Below are 17,466 nucleotides of genomic sequence, written 5' to 3'. Positions count from 1 at the left end.
AATTTTAGGTTAAAACTCCTGACTTTCTCTGTGTACTTCCTTACCTGCAAATGGATATGATATAGTGCTATTTCCATTAGGGTGGTTGTTGAGATTATTAAAAAAAAAAAAAAATACACCCAGTACTAACCACCACAATGCCAAGGACATATTAATAGTAGCTTGATACTTCTTCTTGATATCTGGTGAGGTGAAGTGAAGCGAAAATCACTCAGTCGTGTCCAACATTTTGCAACCCTATGGATTATACAGTCCATGGAATTCTCCAGGGCAGAATATTGGAGTGAGAAGCCGTTCCCTTCTCCAGGGGATCTTCCCAACCCAGGGATGGAATCCAGGTCTCCTGCACTGCAGGCAGATTCTTGACCAGCTGAGCCACCAGGGAAGACCTAGAATATTAGAGTGGGTAGCCTATCCCTTCTCCAGATCGTCTCAACCCAGGAATCAAACTGGGGTCTCCTGCATTGCAGCCAGGTTCTTTACTAACTGAGTTACTTTTTACATTTATGTACTTTTCATATTGTTTTGCAGAAGAGCTTCACTGAGCTCTAGTCATTGATATTATGACCTATTCAATCTATTCAGAACTTTGTAGAAGGTTCCCTGCACTGGAAGAATGAACCCAATGGTCTATAATCCTTCTTTTCATATATCTGCAATTCCAGTGAACCAATAATAACTATGCAAACCCAGGAAAACCAAGTCCCTCCACCCTTCAGAAAACAGGTAATAATATATGTCTATGACAATGAGCACAATCAGGTGACAGCCCTCATAAAACACTAAATCATCAACACCTTTCTATGGTCGAAAAGGTCACAGCACTTTGGATGGAAAAGTATAAAAATAGTCTGCTCCTCTGAACAATAAGAAAGAATGATATTTGCTGCTACTGGTAAACTGCCAAGGAATAAGACAATGAAGTATACGTTAAGAAATTTTCCACAGAGAATAATACACAAAACAAAAACTCTTATCACTGATGTATTCATATTTAAAATTAGATCACCAGCAGGAGCAAAAACAAAAAGCCCATGTTGATGTCCCATCATATAATGATATCACTGGGGTGAATTAAACTAAATCTGCTGATGTGAGGGGAGAAGTAAAAGAGACATAATTTAAATGGTAGCAGCTATTCTACCCGCCATCTGTTGGGAAACCCAAATCAACTGTAGCCTCAGTCAGTCCCAAGCTGCTGTGACGCTGCTCAGTCATGTCCGACTCTTCGCGACCTCATGGTCTGTAGCCCACCAGGCTCCTCTGTCCATGGGATTCTCCAGGCAAGAACATTGGAGGGGGTTGCCATGCCCTTCTCCCGGGGATCTTCCCAACCCAGGGATCAAACCCCGGTCTTCTACATTACAGGCAGATTCTTTCCCATCTGAGCCACCAGGGAAGCCCTGAGCCACTAGGGAAGCCCAGTAAGTCCCAATTTCCACGCACCATTTCTCACCATCCTCATTTAAAACTTAAGGATATAGAGTTTTCATACCATGTAGCCCCTAAATCCAGAGAAGGCAATGGCACCCCACTCCAGTACTCTTGCCTAGAAAATCCCATGGATGGAGGAGCCTGGTAGGCTACAGTCCATGGGGTCGCTAAGAGTCGGACACAACTGAGCGACTTCACTTTCACTTTTCCCTTTCATGCACTGGAGAAGGAAATGGCAACCCACTCCAGTATTCTTGCCTGGAGAATCCCAGGGACGGCGGAGCTTGATGGGCTGCCGTCTATGGGGTCGCACAGAGTCAGACACGACTGAAGCGACTTAGCAGCAGCAGCAGCAGCAGCCCCTAAATCTGATGCTCAACCACAGATGGCACTTTTTTCAACCAGGGAGGAATAACTAGCTATGGAAGCTTACTAAGAAATGGCATCCCTGGTGGTCCAGTGGTGAAGACTCTGAGCTCCCTATGCAGGGGGCACAGGATTGACCCCTGGTCAGGAAACTAAGATCCTGCATGCCACAAGTACGGCTAAAAAAAGAGAGAGAGAGAAAGATGGCATATGTCCCTAGTGTGGCAGATAAATACCACTTTGGACACTATTTGGGGACAACTCGAGGGATGATGACTTTCACTTGTGATCCTAACCAAACAGCAGGTCTGCCACAGCCCTGATTTTCCATCAGGAACCCATGCTCCAACTGAGATTCTATTTCACCTGGCATCACCCATGGTGACCTCAGTCCAAAACCAAAGTATTACACAGTCAAGTTGCATCGTTCCCACCATCATCAGGCAATATGGCCTGATAAACAAATTCACTGTACTTTTTATCACAGCCATTCAGAATTATTCTCAACCGGTGTCACCTCCTTTGTACCTACTAGAGGGACTTCAAGACCGGATTCAAAGATCACTTCTTCTCCAAAGCGATTCGGGAATTCCCCACCACCACCCAGGGCAGATTTCAAATGTGAAGGTGAATAAAACAAGAAGAACAGCAGCTATCAGACCATGCCAGTCAGTCTGCAAAGGTAGTTTCCATACCTTTTCTCATTTAATCTTCCCAGGAGACCTCTGAGGGAAGAACTTTTATAGTCTTCACTCCACGCCTGAGCAAAGGGAAGATTAGAAAGGGGAGGGACGCAGCCAATCAATAAGGCAAGCGGCAGGGCTTCGGGGCTTCCCAGGTGGCTCGGGGGTAAAGAATCTGCCTGCTAATAACGCAGGAGATGCAGGAGGTATGGTTTCAATCCCTGGGTCAGGAAGATACCCTGTAGTAGGAAGTGGCAACTCCAGTATTCTTGCCTGGAAGAGTCCATGGACACAGAAGCCCAGTGGGTTACAGTCCATGGGGGTTGCAGCGAGTCAGACAGGACTGAGCACACACACACGCAGGGCCAGCTTTAATGCCGGGCTCATCCGGGCTCTCCTCCCACCTCAGTTCTGCTTACAGGGCTCCCACAGCGCCAGGCAAGCACCAACTCCCTGTTGACAGGTCTGTGTCTATTCCCAGCAACCTGAACGCTTCTGCACCTATACCAGCTGACTGATGAATGTTGACTCAGTGTTGCCGCTGCCTAGAGCAGGCCAGTAACCAATTGCAGTCACTCACACATCTATTTCAATTGTTCTGCTTCTCCAAAGGAGGAGTAAAGAAGAAATGATGGAAGTCTGTATGTATCTATGTATCACATCTTTTTTTTTTTTTGTCCCAGCCTTGTGACTTGCAGGATCTCAGTTCCCAGGGATTGAATCCAGGCCCACAGCAGTGACAGCACTGAATAGCCATCCTCTGAACTCCCCCATCTTGCCTTCTTTTTTTTTTCCCCGCCTCCCTCCGCCCCATCTTGCCTTCTTCAACTAAGTATTCATATCACCTCGGTCATCACTTCAGCTTTCGAGGATGACAAGTCATCTTAGCAGCAGCCTGTAACTACTGTGCTGGATTAATGTTTCCTAGAGCAGTTGAGATAAGGGCCTTCCACACTCTGATTAGAAGTCAAGCACCTTAGGGTCCCCAGGGGCTGCAGAGGTGTTTAAGCATGTGCTTTTCCCTCTCCACCCTGGAGATACCCTATAGGCTTCTCCTGTTCCTTCCAATTTCCTGCTTATCTGCCATGGGATAGAAAACCAGAAGACCTATGCTTACTGGACCAGTCCTTAAAACTGTGAATAAAAACCTCTCCTCTGAGAAAAACAAGAATGCCTAGTTTCACTGCTTGCTCACATTTCTTTTTCCTGTGGTTTGCCTCTTGGTGCAGAGCTGTGGTTTGGATAATTGCTGTTGCCTAACCAGCCCGATCCGGAGAGAGAGAGGCTTCCTAGGATAGAGCTCCCTTCCCTTTCAAGTTTCCATCTGAATTCACAGCCAGAGGGCCCGTCCCTACCGCCTTGAAATGTTCTTTCCTGGACTAAAGGATGTGGAGAGTGAAAGCAAAGGCTATATGCACGGGACCTCCCAGTAGGGATTCCCTGAGCACAAGCCAGTCTCGCATTGAGGAAGTCATCTGCAGCGTTGGCAAACGCATTGCTTTCCTTTCCTTCCCCCCATTGTTTGCAGAATGGCATCTCCTCCAGGCTGGTGAGGATGCTTCCAGGGTTCCAGGCCAGATGCTCTGTAATTGCCCCGGGGGAGGGGAAGGTGCTGGTTTTATCGCAGGAAAGGATTCTCCTGGAATCGTTTCCAGGAGGCCTCCCAAGCCCTTCTCTCTGGAAGAGGGAAAAGGGAGAGGTGGGGGAAAGAGAATCATTCTACTTCCTTATTTTCTGTGTCCCCACCGCAAGTTTCAGGTTTTCTGAACCGAAACTGCAGATTTGCATTTTGCTGTCTTTGCTTGAAACCTATTCCCTTTTTACTTATGACCCCAGGAGGCACCCACAGCTCTGTGTGGAAGACCATCTGTCAACAATACAAGGCGGAGGATTGTAAAACCAGCCCAACTCCCCAGAAGGCAGGTCACAGCGGGACAGGAGATCTGGGTTCAAACCTAGACTCTTCCTCCGCATCAGAGTACCTGGCGTGGACTCAACACCTGAGCTGCCTTCCTACCACCTGTGGGATGACGGTGGGGCCCATCAGTGTGATTATGTATGTTACTCTTGATGTATGAAATACGCGAAGGATTCCAAATGGAGAGACTGTAAGGGCAGCATCCCCTGTCATCAGTTCAGTCCATCTCAAGAGCACCAGGGGTGGGAGAGCACTCACTTTCTGTTCGTATGCATCACTTAGGGTTTTCCTGTGGTATTACTTTTGAATCTTTTAGGAAAAGGACAATTTTTCTTTTTTTGTTGTTCAGTTGCTATGTTGTGTCTGATTCTTTGCGACCCCATGAACTGCAGCAAACCAGGCTTCCCTGTCCTTCACTGTCTCCCGGAGTTTGCTCAAACATGTCTACTGAGTCAGTGAGGACATCCAACCATCTCATCCTCTGTTGCCCCCTTCTCCTTCTGCCCTCAGTCTCTCCCAGCATCCGGGTCTTTTCCAATGAGTATTTATTTGGTGCACCTTGTCTTACTTGTGGCACGCAGGGTCTTTAGTGGCGTGTGGCATGTGGGATCCAGCTCCCTGACCAGGGATCGAACCCAGGCCCCCTGCCTTGGGGGCACGGAGTCCTAGCGACTGGACCATGAGGGAAGTTCCCAGGAGTTTTCATTTGTGAGCAATAAGAATGATAAGTCCAAATCCTGCTGCTAACACAAAGGCTAGTGCGGTGCAGTGGTTTAAACACCAGGATTAAGGCTCTCACCTGCCTGAGTTCAAATCCAAGCTCTGCATTTGGCAAGGATGTGGCCGCCTGGGTATCATTTAACCTCTCTCTGGCTTAGTTCTCCCCTCTATATTTCAGGGCTGATAAGAGCACAGTGCATGGGGTGAGGGTAAGTTAGTAGGTCCAAAGGGCTTAGAACAGAGCCTGGCTCTTAGGAAGCACCCTGGCAGGGTCCACCCTGGTTACTGTTCATAAGGAAGAAAAGGCCTGAACACGCTTGGTCATCTGAGCCATACAAATCAAGCACAGACCACAGAAGGACACTTGCTTTCAAAAGCTTTAAAATCTAACAGAAGACATACAGTTTACAAACAGGAAGAAAGACTTGCAGAAGTTTCCAGAATATAACGCAAATCTGTGTGATGGGGAAAAGCTGATGGGCACCACAGGGAGAAAGAACGACGACCTGAAGAGTCCAGAGGGAAGCACGGGCTCCCGGGAAGGACGCCTTTGCCCGGGAGGGTGCTTGGAGGACCCGGCAGGACTCTGTGACCAAGCTCCCTGGAGGACGCAGGCCAAAGCCCCCCCAGGATGGGGAGAACCCCCCCCGTTCCTCTCTTCACTGACCCCTGGGGTTGATTCTCCATCCCTGCTCAGTGGGAAAGGATTCTGAGGGTCCCGGATTAGCAGAAAGGGCTTAGGCGGCCACGCAGTCCCTACAGCACCCTCCCCGCAAAGTTCCAACGCCCCCCACTTTCTGAGCCAACGCAGCCCTGAGACCTCTAGTCCCCAGGAGAGAGGCTGGGACAGCACAAGGGCTCAAGGGGCTTCGCTGGCTTCCCCCGCACCGCCGCCCCACCGTCAGAAGAACTATACAAGGAGGAGAAAGAATTCATTTGTCTCACGGTCATTAGAAAGAAACAGGGGTGGAGGGGAAGGCGGAAGAGCCCATGGACTTCAAGCGACCCTGTCCCTGTTTGCTTTTGGATCAACTAAAACCCGAAGAACCACGCGAGTGGGGAGCAGCAGCCCGCAGAAGGCCTCGGAAAACGGCTTTTAAGTCGCCTCTCAAACTGAAAGGGAGCCTCAGGCACCCACTTACGAGCTGGCTTCGCAAGAAGCATAAAAATCAACTAAGGCGGTAAAAAAAGTCACTAAGAATCAAAACTAAAGCCAAAATATGAGCTTAAAAAAAAAAATACATAAGCTGAGAACTTTCTACAACAAATGCCAGATTTTTAGCTTGGGAGAGAAACAGAAGCCTTTGGGTAAAATAAACAGAAGGGGAAAAAGTTCCCTTAGCATAAACCAAGGGGAACCTCCTTCCTGCAGATCAAGTTCTGACCTTCATGTGAACTCGAAATAACTAGCTCATGATTTCGCAAAGCGGGAGGAATGGCAAGCATGTTGAACGATGCTTGGTTCTTCTCTGGCTTTTTGTTAGGCAGCCAAGTGTATCGGTCAGAGCAAAAGTAGCTAAAAAATGTGCACTTCCCTCCATCAGGAAAGACTGAGGCGGTCGCCAACAGCCACCCTCCGTCAGCCTGTCCACGACACTGCCCTTTATGTGAAAACTGAATTTTCAATGAGAACTGAGCAAGGACAGCAATTCCTCTCATTACTCATTCAACAAATATGCACTGAGCACCTACGCGACTGTGCCAGTTGCTATTTTAGAGCAGTAAGCAAAACAGGGGGCTTCCCTGATGGCTCAGGAGACCCCAAACAAAACAGACAAACCTCCCACTTGCAGACGGGGTGAGGGGAGAGCTGACGGCTCCAAAGGTGGACTTTCAAATAAAGGAACCCGTTCTCTGTCTTTTACAGTGGAAACATCTAAGACGCTTCCCCACATCCTCACTCCCGCCCGTGAGTCCGTGCTGACCTGTCTCCTGTTTCTGCACTGTAGCCTGGAATCCGTGCCCACCTGTGCCCCCTGCATCCATCCAGGTGTGGACACAGAAACCTGCTCAGGGACACATCTCAGCCCCAGACTGATAAGGGAGAGCTAGCTCCACCTAGGGATGGCTCTGTGGGCAAAGCTGGCAGGCAGGAGGCGATTAAATAGGAAAAGATATGAGAAAGTGCTTCAGAAGCAATGGTGTCCAAGAGCCAGGCGGTCCTGTTGTTCAGTGCTTAGCCCTCTTCTTCAGGGCCTCTCCAGCACCTTGACCATCGTCCCTCATGGGCTATTTCTAGCCCCCTATTGCTGAGCCTGGTACAGGGTGGGGGGTCACTGCCAACGCCGTTGATGACGATGATGTAACAGCAGGGCGTGAACACGTGCCAGGTGCTGTTTTAAACAACTTATGAGTTGGCACCATTTTTATCCACATCTTACGGGTGAAAGACCGAGACCAAGAAAGGCTGAAGACCCCTGGAGAAGGAACTGGCAACCCACTCCAGTACTCTTGTCTGGATAAATCCCACGGACAGAGGAGCCTGGCGGGCTACAGTCCATAGTGTTGCAAAGAGTCGTCGGACACGACTGAGTGACTAACGCACACACAAGAAAGGTTAAGAAACACACCCACAGTCACACAGTGCAGAGGGTTTCCGTCAGTTTTATAAAGCATCGGCCCTTGGTAACAAGTAAGGTTTATTTTTCCCAAATAACAAGTGCTCCAAGCGGGAGCAGCCCCAAGCAGGCAGCCCAGGACACAAGCAGCTGTTCAAGGCCCTTTCTTGCTTCCATTCTTCAGGACAGAACTTGCACCGTCGTGACAGGCAGCGTATCAGAGGGGACGGATACAAACTCCGGCACCAGGGTCCCAGCTCTGCCACCCAGTCTGTGGCCCGGTGGGAGGGGGGAACGTTATCCCTCCTTAGCCTCAGGTTCCTCCTCTATCCAACGGAGATTATATTATCTACCTTAAACAAGTCAATAAAACGGGCTCAGAAAAGTGCCTGACACACAGCCTTCCTTTGTATTTATTATTAGCAGCAGTATTTATTATATTATTATATATTATATAACAAGTATTATTATATAATATTTACATTATTTTCAGTTTATATTTACTAAAATATAAATAATATAATAATTATTATATTAATAAGTAGTATTCTATTTATTATGCATTTATTTTTAGCATCACTACGGTACCTGCATGCACAGCATCCAGAGCCCCATCGGAAGGGCACCGTCGAAGAGCAAACCAGAGTCAATCCCCCTTCAGGGCTTCTCCAAGAGCCCCACCTGGTAACCCAACAAGCAGCCATGGACAGGGTCTCGTGGTTGCCCCCCCCCCAAGCAAGTGAGACTGGGAGAGGCGGTTTCTGTCAAGTAGAAGACAGAATGACAGGGCATTGAGTAGGAGCCCAGCGGCGTGCCCACGGGGATGGGGCCAAGATGGATCGCAGGCAGCCCACAGCACTCACCCCGCAGAGGGCGGCTCCGGGGGCAGGTGTGAGCAGTGAGCACCCCACCACCACCACCACGTAAGCTCCCTGAAAAGCCTTTGGTCACACAGGAGATTCAAAACCTCCTTTGCCCACACTGTTCTGGAAAAGTGGGGATGAGGAAGTCAGGCAGGGTAGAAATGTCCTCCTGTTAAGGGGCCCGGGCCTCGCAGTTGCTCAAGGAACACGGAGCCCAGTGAATCTTCACAAAAACACTTTTTCTGACAACTCTGTTGAGGTGGTGGTTCTAATAAAAACAAAAGCTTCAGAGCTTCTTCCAGACTTGCTAAAATTAACAGGAGCCCCGAAAACAATCTGGCACTACCCTACTGGCTTCCGACTTCTCCTCCAATCCTGTATCTTTCCAAGACTGTGGGTGGGTAAAGCAAACGTTTGTTCTTGGCACATACTGGTTTATTTTGTTGTTTGTGTGGCAACATGAGTTTGGATCCTTTTTAAAAAAAAATAGCTTTTTTTAAGTTACGGAGAAGCAGCTCACAGGAGCTCAATCTTTGTTTACAGTACACCATACACACTTTAATGGAAAAGAAAGTTTCATGAAGCCTGCTTCCTGGTTACAAACAGGGTTTCTCAAAAACGTTTTTCAAAAGATAAAAGTTATTAGTCCATCTCTTGAATTCTCAGTAACCCTAGGACTCAGTCATTTTTAGTTTTACTCATAACAAAAATCTACTTCCCAGACCTAGGGAGAAAAATAAAATAGGCATATCTCCACTTTTGAAAGCCTGATATATTATAGTTAACTGGAAAATGAAGCTAATGGGGCGGGGGGAGGTGGTAATCATTCCATTTACCAGAGGCATCTTCACTTTACAAAACATCCCTTCCATGGAGAAGGCTTCCCAGAACCCCTTGACCATAGAGCACTGCATTAACCACATGCAAAGTTCCCCTACAGCCTCAATCAAAACTAGATTTAGGGTTCTTGCTGGTTTTTGTCAGTGGAGACAGATGGTGCAGTGGTTAAGACATAGACTATCGGAGGTGACACCAAGGGCTGACACTCACTTCACTGCATGCCAGATGCATCATCTTGGTCAGCTACTTATCCCTTCTCATCCTTGGTTTCCTCACCTGTAAAATGGAGATTCTAACAGCAGCTGCCTTGCCAGGTGACTGCAAAGCAGCCTGGGTGGCGTGCGGGGCGTATGGCGAGGGCTATGGTAACGCACACTATCATCACCTGCTCCATGAGTGTGCACGGCAAAATCTCCAGCAGCTGTTACAGGGCCACGTTCTGGACCTACTACGCACCAGGCACTGCCCTGGTGGCTGGAGATGAATCCACCCACGAACCAGATCAGAATCCTCCTGGAGCCTACAACTGTGATTGCAAGAGGAACGATGCAGTCTACTGGAGGTGGGAAGTGGGAAGGTGGTGACCTGACTCCCAGCTCCTTGTGGCTGCTTCCAAGAGAACAGACTGAAGAGATAAAGGGAGAAGTACGGAGATCCATAAGGAGGCCCCTGCAAAAACCCAGGTGAGAGACAATGGTGGCCTGGATTCCGGATCTGCTTTGAGGGCTGAGCCCACAGACGGATGGGGGTGCAGATTCAGGGTGTGAGGGAAACGTCACAGGTGACCCAAAGGCTCTAGGGGTGAGCAAGCGGGGGGATGAGCAGCCACAAACTGTGCTGGCAGAAAGTGGCTAGAACCACGAGCGAGGGTCATGTTTTGGTTACTGAGACTTTTTGCAGGGGGAGAAGAAGAGTATTTCTTTCAATAGTCATTGGAGCCAGTGTCCTTCTTCCCTACTTCTAGCTTCCAAAAAGGAAGATTTTCCTGGGACTTCCCTGGCAGTCTAGTGGTAAAGACGTCACCTGCTAATGCAAAGGGTGCTGGTTTGATGCCCTGGTCAAGGAGCTCAGATTCCCACAAGCCTCACAGACAAAAAAAAAAAATCCAAAAACATAAGACAGAAGCAATATTGTAAGAAATTCAACAAAGACTTTTAAAACGGTCCACATCAGAAAGATTTCCCTTCAAAACTCCTGAATCTAGTCTGCCTCTCCCTCTGGGTCTGCCCCCACCCCCCACCCCCATGCAGAAGTGACATATCCCACCCTGGGGGTCCGCTCCTCCACCCAGGAGTCACCGCGCCACTACCATCACCATCCGGTGGAGGAGGCCCTGGGTGCTCAAGTCTGTCCGTGGCCGGGTGGGTCCGTCTGTCTACCATCGAGCTTGTATCAGGAAGCTCATGGTACCCCACACCTAAGCCACATCCTCCAAGCAAGCCTTTCTCAGTAAGAAAGGTGATATTTTGATATTTACTCTTTTTTACTTGGTTTCTCTCTTAAGTGGCTCAGAAATCTGAAAAACAGGTGTGCTGTTTAAACACCAAGGATAAGCGTGCAGGGGCATTTAAAATAACAACCACTGGAACCTCATTACCCCTCCCTATCATCAGTCAGTCAGCAAATGAATACTCAGCATCTATTATTAAGCATCTACAACCAAGCACTAAGTGATGAAGGGTGAGGAGGCAAGGGAGGTCTGACGCAGGAGCACCTTTTTATAGATAAGAAAGGCAACTCAGAGGTGAGCAATTTGCAAAAGACCACACTATCACACCGTGACACTCAGGCCTGCCGCCAAGGTCTTTTGATTCCTAAGTCCTTATTCTTCTCATATTTATGAGCTGGGTGGCTTTGGGCATGTGATTCAACCTCTCTGTGCCTGAGTGACATCATCTATAAAACAGCGTTTGTAACAGCACCTACCTCATTGGGTTATTGTGAGAACTAAATGTGTTCATTGATGCAAAGTACTTGGAAGAATAACTGACACACAGTGAGCCCTCAATAACTATCATCATCACCATTATTATTATTATTATCATCATACCACGCTGCCTATTAGGATAATAACTAGCATTACTAAACACACTTACTCTGAGCCAAGAACTGTACACTAAGTGCTTTACATGCAATAACACATTGAAACCTCTATGAGTTTTGTCCCCTTTTTACTCCCCAGTTTGAAATTCAGTATGAAGTTAAGTAATACTAAGTGTCAAAGTTAGAAGCTGAACTCAGGTCTTACAAATGACATGCCAGAAATATATTTACTGCATGAAATAGAGTGATGAGTGTGCTTCTAGCTTCTATACAAGTGTTTAGAACACATGCAGAATCAAGGGCACCTCCCTGATACACAAAGCTCTTTTTGAGAAGCCTTTTAAGCCCAAAAGTACAAAAGGGAAAAAAAAAAGTTCCACTGTTCTTGTTAACTTCATCCGCAGCATGATTCTAATCTCCCCAGACCACATCCTATAACCCACCACAACGGAAAAGCCCACTTCCTCCCCAGAACACATTCCAGGGAGCAAAAGTCAACATCCACCCCCAGCTTCTCCGGGAACACCTTGGATATTTACCTATGTGTGCCAGCAAGTAACTGAGCTGGAAAAACATTCTCCCAACACCTGGAGAGGGATCAGAGTGACTGGGACTGAAATGCATCGTGTCTTCAACGCTGCTTATTATTCCCAGCACCAGCCGAGCCGAGCCAGGCAAGCTAGCAGAGTCCCACTGGGTCCTACGATCAGCATCACAGACCAAGACCAGCTGCCCCAGTGGCCTTTACTGAATCTGACTTCAGGGACCTACCTTCATCCACCGGCCCTGAGGCCTAATGATGGAATGGGACCCTGGTGCCCCCAGCCTGCGCATGGAATAACAGAAGGGGTATTTGTCAGCAGGCTTTGGAAGCTAACCCACCTTGAAGTATGGAGCCCAGGGGCCTGATTAAGGATACGAGGTGGGCAGGGTGGGGTGACACTGTCCTTCACGTGTTGGTCATGAGACCAGCCCTCAAGCCTCCCAGGGCTGGAATTCATCAGAAATATTCTAGAGAGGATGTGACTGTCTCACTGGTGGGAGGAGGAGGTGGAGGGGACAGAGGCCAGGGAATAAAGGCAGGAGGTTGACTTATGTGTCAACCCCAGAGATCAGCTGGGCGTCTCGGGCCCCTTAGGCTCTAAGAATCACTGTTGTATCAGAGGCTCCGTGTCTACTGGCAACCAGCCAGGCAAAAATGCAGTCCACTGAGACCACAAGAACCCACAGTCTATAAACGACAGGCGCTGACCACTCTGGAGGGGTATCTGCTGAAAGGGAATATCTTCCATAAAAACAGAATTTCCTGCTTTTCTCAGGCTTCCCTGGTGGCTCAGGGGTAAAGAATCTGTCTGCCAATGCAGGAGACATAGGTTCGATCCCTGGCTCGGGAAGATTGCCTGGAGAAGGAAACCCACTCCAGTATTCTCACCTGGTAAATCCCATGGACAGAGGAGCCTGGTGGGCTACAGTTCATGGGGAAACGGAGTCAGACACAACTTAGGGACTGAGCATGCACTTTTCTTGGGGGGCTGGGGGAAGCAAAAGATCTACTAACACTGGGCCATATTCTCACATGACAACAGGGGCTGGGGCTGAGTAGGGGCGGCCTCCTGGGGGACCTGACCCCACCAACTCAACACCAGTGCCCCCAGGTCACTTCCTTCATATATATGGCTGCCCGGCCACTGTAGGCTGGTGCCTGGCATTGCTATAAGCGAGCACTGCATAAAGCAAGGTGTTGTGAGACCCAGCCGCTGAGCCTTCACCAGTTTCTATAATTCTGCCGAGTCTTCACTGGGTTGTAAGATTTTTGGTACCACTTCCCTGTTACCAGGGGGATCCATGAAGGATATTTCATTGATGGCAGTAATGTGGAACTAGCCCTCTTGGGCAAGCATGCTCGGTGCTCCCCCAAGCTCCTCCACCTCCTGGGTCCATCTGTCCCCCCCTTTCAGATCTGGACTCCGCCTAATCCAGTCACTCCCATCAGAACCACCAGGGAAGGGATGCAGATACTGAGATCCCCAGCACCTCCTGGCCCCAGGGGCTCTTCCGCCACCTAGGAGGCATAAGCCCTTGTCAAGCCAGGTGGGGAGGTTCAGTGGATGGTAGGGGTGAGGGAATTGCTCACACAACTCTGGCACTGACCCAAGGGCTGTAACAGGGAGCACCTCGGTTTCAGGCTGAAGCCAGGAGTGAGTAAGACCATCTCTGGGCTCCAGAGGGTGGCCAGCATCTCCTGAAGTCCTAGCGGGGAAAAGAGAAAGGCCAGTGCCTGCCCCAAGAGAACCGCATCCTTACATTTGAAGAACCTGAAGATCGTCCCCACCAACCCCACACTCACAGCTGAATCACAACTCCGCTACTTTGTGTTGCTGTCCAGTTGCTAAGTTGTGTCCGACTCTCTGCGACCCCATGGACTGCAGCACACCAGGCTTCCCTGCCCTTCACTATCTCCCAGAGTCTGCTCCAACTCATATCCATTGAGTCAATGGTGCCATCCAACCGTCTCATCTTCTGTTGCCCCCTTTTCCTCCAGCCCTCAATCTTTCCCAGCACCAGCACCTTTTCCAATGAGTCAGCTCTTTACATCAGGTGGCCAAAGTACTGGCATGTCTTCAGCTACCTTGTAGACCAAGAATAAACCTAAGCCTCACATCCCTGGAAATGCGATATCTCGCGTCTTTCTAAACTCAGCCCCACCCAGATGGGATCCAGGAGAGAACCTACAGACAATTCCAGACTCCAGAGTAAGACAAAACCCTGCCCTCAGGAAACAGACTCTGCACCTTTAGACTCTGGCTAAGTACCTTCTTCACCACCGTCACTATTATCAAGGCACTAACATTCCCTGTGTTCACTATGTCTCAGCTGACATGTTAATGCATTTCAATCTCTTTATCACATTTTGGTGGGAGTCCCTGACGGCTCAAACAGTAAAGAATCTGCCTACAATGCAGGAGACCTGGCTTCGATCCCTGGGTCAGGAAGATTCCCTGGGGAAGAGAAAGGCTAACCACTCTGGTATTCTTGCCTGGAGAATCCCATGGACTGTATAGTCCATGAGGTCACAAAGACTCCGACATGACTGAGCGACTGAACACACACACACAGGCATCACATTTCGGTGTGACTACTACCTGCCCATTTAACAAATGAGAGAACTGAGGCTTAGGAAAGTTAAAGTGACTCGCTCAAACTCGCAGAAGGAACTAGCATTCAGGCCCAGGAAGTCTGACTCCAGAACCCATGCTGGAAATGCCAGTCAACGCTTACTTCCTGATTTTCAGATAAGGAAGCTGAGCCTCAAGAAGTCTGTGTAATTTGTGTAAGATGATAAAACCAGGCAAAGGGCTCCTTCCTCCTAGCCCACTTTCTTCCACCCCCTCCTGGTTACCCCCCGAGAAGCCTGTATATTTTCTTCCCTCCTCCACCCACAGGAGGGCCTCTCAACATCCCCCTGCCACGGCTGGTATCTGAGGCTGGATGGTCCATCATTGTGGGCAGCCATCCTGTGCATGCGGGGCCCTTACCAGCCTGCCTGGGCTCCACCCATCAGCTGTCAACGGCAGCTTCTTTCTTTTTTTTTTTTCTATTTATTCTCAGCTCTGTGGGGTGTTCGCTGCTGCTCAGGCTTCTCTCCAGCTGCAGAGAGCAGGGTTTACTCTCCAGTTGTGGTGCGCGGGCTTCTCACTGCGGTGGCTTCTCTTGTTGCTGAGCACAGGCTCCGCAGTTGTGGCACACAAGCTTAGTTGCTCCGTGGCCTGTGGGATCTTCCTGGACCAGGGACTGAACCCATGTCTCTTGCATTGGCAGGCAGATTCTTTACCACTCAGCCACCAAGGAAATCCAACAGCAACTTTAAAACCCTCTGCCCTGCAATCATGACATCAAAAAGTCTCCTGATAACTGCCCAACATCCCCTGGGAGGCAAAATCGCCCCCAGCTGTGAGCTGCACAGGATACCAAGGCACAGCCCGGGACAGAAGAGACACAGGCTGGCAGAGGGGCCCCGGGTTTGAGCCTGGCCTTAAACCCCAGCCCGGCCTCTGAGCATATGCCTCGGTCTCCTCCTTTGTAAGACAGAAGTAGCACTGTGTCTCCTTCTCAGGGCTCCTCCAGTAAATGAAACTGCTTATGCCAAGAATCTGGGCCAGAAGCCGGCTCCCAGTCAGGGCTTGACTGCACTCAATTGTCATTAGAATAAGTCTGGTCATCTAGTTGAGACCCACCTCCCAGTGACCTGGAAAACCTCTCTGAAAAGCCAGCAGCAGGTTTTTTCCCGCATCTACGGAGAAACACAATCATCAGAAACACCATTTTCCTTACGCCGCCGTGCAAGGTGGCCAGTGGGGGAGGGGGAATATGACCAAGTGACTTCCTCTAAACCAAACAGGAAGAAAGACCACAAGCAGCTTGGCCTGGGAGTCAAATGTAAGAAGCTTCCAGTTCGAGCCTGGAACCCAATGGCCCATCACACAGCCTTCACGGTGTGAGTCAGTCTACACGAACTTGCACATAAGCGTGTGCGCGCGCGCACACACACACACACACACACACTCCTGGCCCTAGTGTCAGAGCAGCCTTGCCGTGATAGTCCTTGAGGATCATGAAACATCATAAACACCAAATCCTCCATAATAGAATAAATAAAACACAAGAGACGCTAGAATATTATGCAGTCAGCAAATGATAAAAGAACAACTGTCAACATGAGAAAGTGCTCATAATAAAACTCAAAGTGAGGCAGATGAGATACAAAAATTATATATGCAAAATAAAGAATGATACATGCAGTATGATCAGTCTGGTAAGTATTCTGGGGGCTCAGTCATAAGGAAACGGTAAAATGCTAACAATGTAGACCTCAAGATGGCAAAAGAAGGGATTTCTATTTCTTCTTTAAACTCTCCTTGTTCCCTTGGTTCTATATATACAATGGCCATTAGAGGTGGGAAAGCCCTGAGGGCTGGGATCCCAGCTCTGCTCCTGCTGAGCCTCCCTGCGATGGATGGGCCGATGGGCCGTTAACTGGGCCGTTAATGTTCCCAGTTAATGACACTCCTAATAAGATAGCAGGACTCCTAACGTAGCTATTATTATGACTTTTCCTATTGGAGGGGAGACTTAAGCCCTAGGAATAAAAAACGATGGATCCTTATGGGTAAAAAGATGTCATCAGTTAATTAGATATCACCCCTGGGGGTGTTCTGTTAGTGCTACAAAAAAAAATGTTCACCGGGCGCTTTTGCAAAATTCCCCTGAGTTACCAAGACTGACAAGAGAACCATTTGCTGAAAACCAGCCACTCTCATAAGCTGTACTAAACACAAGGCCACTAGTATGGCCCCCGGAGGTTGCCCACTACAGCCAAGGGGCAGACTATACCTGGCTAATATATGTGTTTCTGGAAAAGCACGTGTAAAGGGGTGCTGCAAACAGAACCCTACTTATGACCTAACAGGGAGGAGTGCTCTTCCACAGAATTTCCAAATTTTACTGTTCTATTTGAGGTTTAATAAACTGGATTTTCTCAGTACGAGGCATCTCAGCACATTATGTGCTCCCATGTTTAATGATCTCTGCAAATAACCGCTCTGAGGTTTCAGGTGCAGCCTGGCACAGGTCGGCTTGGAGCCTCTGAGGATGGATGTGTGAACCCACAGGAGCTACACATGGAGGAGAAGAAACCGCATCGGACAAAACATGACAGGTTTGCCAGCTGTGTGTATGAAAAGAAACTCACGTGGGCTTGCGTACACACACCACCCCTGACCGGGTGTGGCGCGCCAGTGAGACCTGCAGGCCAGGTGCGGCAGGGGCGTATGGAGAACACAGGAGTGCTCCGTCAGGGTACGTTTTCCACGTGTCCCGGGGCCTGAGGGAGGCCCTTCTCATATTCACCCAGTTCTTTCCAGCAGAAAGTGCCTTGAGCCACAAAACTTCAATAAATCAAAGACTATGATTTTTTCCCCCACAAGTTACCAGCAAAGACAAAAGACTTTAAGGGGACTCCATAGCAGGCCTCCAAGAGGTAT

The 17,466-nt window shown here is 48.9% G+C and overlaps 1 protein-coding gene and 2 long non-coding RNA genes across 3 annotated transcripts in view; 1 reads left to right on the top strand and 2 right to left on the bottom strand.

Moving 5' to 3' along the window:
- The window catches only part of PTPRJ (protein tyrosine phosphatase receptor type J), a 175,954-nt gene that overhangs the window by 99,643 nt on the left and 58,845 nt on the right, over positions 1-17,466 (bottom strand). The window lies entirely within an intron of this gene.
- Positions 7,710-14,450, bottom strand: LOC145525530 (uncharacterized). The gene is made up of 3 exons (XR_014068272.1): positions 14,382-14,450; positions 11,965-12,251; positions 7,710-8,032 (listed from the first exon to the last, which is right to left on the bottom strand). It is a non-coding gene; the product is annotated as an uncharacterized LOC145525530 (long non-coding RNA).
- The window catches only part of LOC145525531 (uncharacterized), a 28,644-nt gene continuing 28,131 nt past the window's right edge, over positions 16,954-17,466 (top strand). The window contains exon 1 of the long non-coding RNA XR_014068273.1: positions 16,954-17,141. This is a non-coding gene — a long non-coding RNA (uncharacterized LOC145525531). The remainder of the gene's footprint in view (positions 17,142-17,466) is intronic.

Source organism: Giraffa tippelskirchi, chromosome 11 (genome assembly GCF_054371585.1).
Source record: "Giraffa tippelskirchi isolate mGirTip1 chromosome 11, T2T-mGirTip1v1.2.pri, whole genome shotgun sequence".
Taxonomy (NCBI): Eukaryota; Metazoa; Chordata; class Mammalia; order Artiodactyla; family Giraffidae; genus Giraffa; species Giraffa tippelskirchi.
Note: the sequence above shows the minus strand (reverse complement) of the source record. Positions and strands in the feature narration are given on the sequence as shown.